At 33.3% G+C, this 5,325-nt stretch overlaps 1 non-coding gene across 1 annotated transcript; it reads left to right on the top strand.

The window, feature by feature from the left end:
* The first annotated feature begins 4,519 nt into the window (after positions 1–4,519).
* TRNAP-AGG (transfer RNA proline (anticodon AGG)) lies at positions 4,520–4,591 on the top strand. Its single transcript has one exon. It is a non-coding gene; the product is annotated as a tRNA-Pro (tRNA).
* Positions 4,592–5,325: the final 734 nt, after the last annotated feature.

Genomic DNA, 5,325 nt, shown 5'->3' with positions numbered 1-5,325 from the left:
ATTGTAATTTATCCGGATACAAACAAGTTTATTCTTGTAGGGAATGTATTAAGCACATGGATTTATTAATTACGGTGAACTTTTGTATAAAACGAAGTAAATACAAATGGAGTAACATGAGATAGAAGTAAATATAGTAATAAAAAGAAACTACTTAAAGGAGGTTAATCCCATTCTACAATATAAATATTGTTCAATTGTAGCAAAGAAGTAGTTTTGAAAACTAGCCACTCCATATCAATCTATGTTTGGAAAACTAAAATAAAGAAAAAAAATAAATAAATATATTTTTCAAAAACTGTTTGGTGTGAAATTTTGCTTAAAATTCAAATGTTTTCTTTTCTTTTCTTTTCTTTTCTTTTTTATAAAAGGATAAAACACATAATTTTGAAAAAAAAAAAAAAAAACAAAAAAAAACAAAATAGTTATCAAATGGACCTAATTTTTAACATATCTATCCCAAAGGAATGCATGGGCTCTAGTGGCAATGCTGCTTCAACTGTGTGATAGACCATGTGAAGTTAACATGACAATAATAGCAGGTTCTAAAGCACAAAAATATGTGGATAAATTTCATATATTGAGGTGCGGAAAACATATACACACGGGCAACTAAAAATGATAGATCCACTATAAGGGCATTTGGTGTAGTGGTATGATTTTTTTTTTACAAATTAGGTGGAATGAACAAACAAAAATAATGAGTTTAAAATTACCAAACAAAATATAAATTTTCAAATGGAATGGAGACATAAGACCATTCGAAAAAAGAAAAGGACAAAAGAAAAATATTAAATACATTTTCAACTAATGCATTTGGTTGAGAGATATTATGGCCAATATAAGAAAAATATAGCATTAACTAATTTTCATGGACACATATGGATCCTTAGCATTATGGATCCTTAGCATACTAAAATGACTGTTATTATTGGTATCAAACCAATAACAATTCATATCAGCTAAATCTTCCAATTGATAATTAGGCCCGAGAAAGAACTTGAATTTATTTTTATATCTATCAACATGTTTGCTACTTTTATCTAAAACTTGATCACGAGTTTTTCTTATTTGCGTTGTAAAATTATGTATTTCTATGGATATCATTTCTATTTCTAGAATTGAAACAAAAACATGTGCATAAAAGATATGGACCAACAACTAAAAATGATAGATCCACTACAAAGCATTTGGTCTAGTGGTATGATTCTCGCTTCGGGTGCGAGAGGTCTCGAGTTTGATTCTCAAAATAGATGGATATTTGGAAAGAAAAAAAAAAGGAAGCTATATTTAATTATAATTTACAAGTGTCTTTATTACATGTTAATTGAAGAGAGCAAACATCAAGAATAAACACACAATGGAAATTTGTGTATGTATGATTCTCTTCAAATCTTGGAAACTATGAGGATTCCTCTCCTTTCTTCACATAAAGACTTACTTTTTCAGGACTTGGACCATAAACATTCATCTACTCTTACTCCTACTCCCTTCTCTAAGAATCAACATAGCATAATCATTCCATGAAGGCCGAGGTAGTCTTATAAAAGAAGATGAGGCTACCACTTTCAAATCATTCCATGAGGACTTGAGAAAGTTTTGTAAAAGAAGATGAGGGTACCACTTTCTATTGCAGAATTTCTATGTGAATAGAGAATGAACCATATTCTTGGGAGATAAGATAGAGCCTTGAGCCTAACTTCAAAGGCATTACACAAATTGTTCTATGATATTTTTTCTAGGAACTCTTTGTTATGTTGTCCGCTGAAGGTTTCAGGAAAGGGACACAGATTCTCTATTGCACTGATCTCCCAATAGAAGTTTTACCTAGGTCATCTATCGTCCGACCCTTTTAAGGAAGATGCGGCCAAATAACCAGTGAACGATAACATTTAAAGAAGTTTCAGAGAGCGAGAAGAGGATTGTGATAGAAGTTGCCCTAGGTAAAACTTCTTTAAATGTCTTAGCCAATCATGACCTCATAATGAGGAGTCTCTTGGACAATAATAACATATGGACAACAAATGTCTTAGCCAATTGTGACGGTCATGATTGCTCAAGGCATGTCGCCCAAATAATCGGCAAACAATAGCATTGCCCAAATAACCGCCTTGGACAACAAATCGTTTACAAGAATGGCTGAGACATGCAACATGCAACCACAGGCAACACGCCTTGGGCAATCATGACTGTGACATCTGCCCCCACACAATTTATTGGATGAGGGTGACTTTGGGTCTCTCGATGCGCTTCCAGCTGATCTCATAATGAGGAGTCTCTTCCAACCTACTAGGTGCTGTTGAAAATCACTTCTTGGTTTGTTGAGTCTTCATGTCTTCTCTGTTCGTGTCTTTCCTACTTTCTTCGCTTGAAACTTTTTTCTTATTTGTATGACGTCATACCACCTGCTTCTGCTTGATGTCTTTTTGGTCGAAATAATAACGTTTCAAGTTACTGACGAGGACAACAAGGTTAGTCCGCATCCATAAGAGCAATTGGATTCTATATGATGTCTTCATAATCTTATGGATAACTTTAACTAGTCCTTAGTATTTTCACACCAGTTTTTGGTTTTTGTTGCTTTGAACTCGAAGTTTATCTGAACTTAACTTATATGAACTCTTTATTTTTCTTGAAATTATTGTGGTTGACGCTTCCGACTGACCCTTCTCTTCATCCGTCTAGATGATATTTCTATGTGAACATGTGTTGCTTCAGTGGTTTGTTTCTGTCTCCCTTCTTCAGTATCTGACCTTGTTTTTGTCTCTTCTGGTGGGGATAAATCCATTATCTGACCTTGTTTTGCGTCGTGGTGTTCATGTTGTGGCAACAAGGTTTCTATTGAGGTTGGCTCACTCGAGCTCCCCTTTTCAATTACAACAGTAGCAGCAAGCGTAGATTCATCATGGCTATGATTCTTTCTCAACTGTTGTATCGACATCATTTTCAACCCTCTTGGTTGATGGATGTTTTTCTGAATGATATCGGGTTAGACTCCATTACTACTAGACATTTTGCTAGGGGCATGTAAATGACTTTGTGTTTTAGCAGGACGTTCATTCCTGACATGTCGAAGTCATCCATTTCAACTATCACTAAACAATTTGCCTAGTCCAAGGCTCCAACTTGATTAGAGTTCTCATTCTAACTCCTAAGACAGGTAAAGCTTCCAATTTGACGGCGTTCATCTTTCCTGTATCTTGATGCCAAAGGATGTTAAAATATTTTGTATCGGTCTCCATCATGAGTTGTGGGTGGCTCTAGAGTTGACAATGGTGCTCCTTACTACTTTGTGCTTTACCCAAACCTCGACATACATAATATATATATATATTCATTTAACTATAACACATATGGTCCAGGAAGGAATTGTAACTCTTATGCTCATTAATATTATAATGGCTACTACCTAAATTATAACCTAAAGTTGATAATTGATGTCCAATTAGCCAACCCTAAATTTGCAATCATTGTGGAGTGATTGAAATTACAATGGAAGTAGTTTAAACTCCTAGTACCTTAAAGGAAGTTGGTCTCTTCTAATAAAACACGAAGTTCTCTTTAATATCATTAATACAATTATGCTAGACATGAAACTAAAACTGCGTTTAATTTAACTCAATTTTATTGTCATCTTGAATGACGTGTAGGATATATTCTTGATTTACCTTGATATTTCATATTAGTTAAGCTTTTTGCAAAATCACAATTAGACAACAACAAAGATGAACTTGGGTCTGTCTATTATTTTAAAGAAAATTTCTTTCTCCATCTTATTCCTAATAACTCTGCAACTAAATTCATATTATGCTAAGAAACAAATTTTTTACTCGCAAGAAGTAAAATATTCAACTTTAACTAAAATTTCATCTAAACAAATTTTATTGCCATACAACATAGATGACAATTATAGCCTTCAAACAAAAACTAGAGTAGTTGTGGTAAACGGGATAGAAACTCTAGTGTTCGTCCATAATATACAACCACTACCTAAATTATGAACTAAAAATTTGAAAACATAAGTTGTAGTTGAAAATTACAAAAAACAATCCCCTAAATCCAAGAACTCGTGTCCAATTAGTAAATCCTAAAGATAGTAGTTAACATAGAGTAATTGAAGCTCCACATGAAGTAATTTAAAGTTCCAGTTACTTAACTAAAGTTTATCTCGTCTTTAATGAAGCATGAGTTGCACTTAAGTTCATGAAATGTTTGTAGACTCCAACTCTTAGTACGAAGCAAAATAGAAGAATTAAATCAAACAAACTGACGAACTGAGCCGAATAAATCCAACCCAACCCAAACTGATTAGTTTGATTCATTTGTTGGGTTGTAGTTTATTCGATAACACTTGCATATTAGAACAATTCAATATTACATGCCTTCCTTACAAGTAAAATACTAAACCATCAACTTTTTGTTTTATAGTCCAACAACCGCTCAAGAAAATAGATTTCAAACTTGAGAGAAAAAAATATATTGAGTAGGAATTAAAAATGTTGCACTTTTTTTTTAGAAAGGGCATTTGGTCTAGTGGTATGATTCTCGCTTAGGGTGCGAGAGGTCCCGAGTTCAATTATCGGAATGCCCCTATGTTCATTTCTCAAAAGATGAGCCTTAGAGAAAGATAATGCTCTTTTTTAATATCATTTACTTATGTACTCCACGGTATATGTCTATAATAATAATTGCTCATGGATTTCATTAACAAAGAAAATAAATGAAATAATAATGATACACTCCATAAACAACTTAATATATAGTCCATAATAAGGGCATTTGGTCTAGTGGTATGATTCTTGCTTTCGGTGCAAGAGGTCTCGAGTTCGATTCTCAGACTGCCCCTCCAAAAAAGATAAAAATGACAATTTTGAAAGAAAAAAAAAACAAAATAGTTTAGTTATCAATGTGGCAATGCACAACTTCAACTTATATAAATTTCATATATTGAGGCACGGAAAATATATAATATTTAGACTAGCAACTAAGAATTATAGATCTACTACAAAGGCATTTTGTCTAAGTGGTATGATTATGCAAGATAATATTATATCAAAATGAATTATACAAGATAATATGATTTAAAATGTGGTTTTTAAACATTGATGAACCAAGAAGATGAGAATAGAGAATGAAACATATTCTTCGAAGAATAAAGATCGTCTCGAGCCGGACTTTCAGTCAAATAGGTCATCTGTTGTCACAATCCTTTTAAGGAAGATGCGCCGAAATAATCGATGAAGAAGTTTCAGAGAGCCATAGGTTTGAATCCTGTCACCTTGATGTGTTATTCTCAAGGGCCGAAGTGCAAAGCCCCGTAGTCTA

Source organism: Cucurbita pepo, chromosome 16 (genome assembly GCF_057944985.1).
Source record: "Cucurbita pepo subsp. pepo isolate OVF chromosome 16, ASM5794498v1, whole genome shotgun sequence".
Lineage (NCBI taxonomy): Eukaryota > Viridiplantae > Streptophyta > Magnoliopsida > Cucurbitales > Cucurbitaceae > Cucurbita > Cucurbita pepo.
This window is presented reverse-complemented; position numbering and strand designations above follow the sequence as displayed.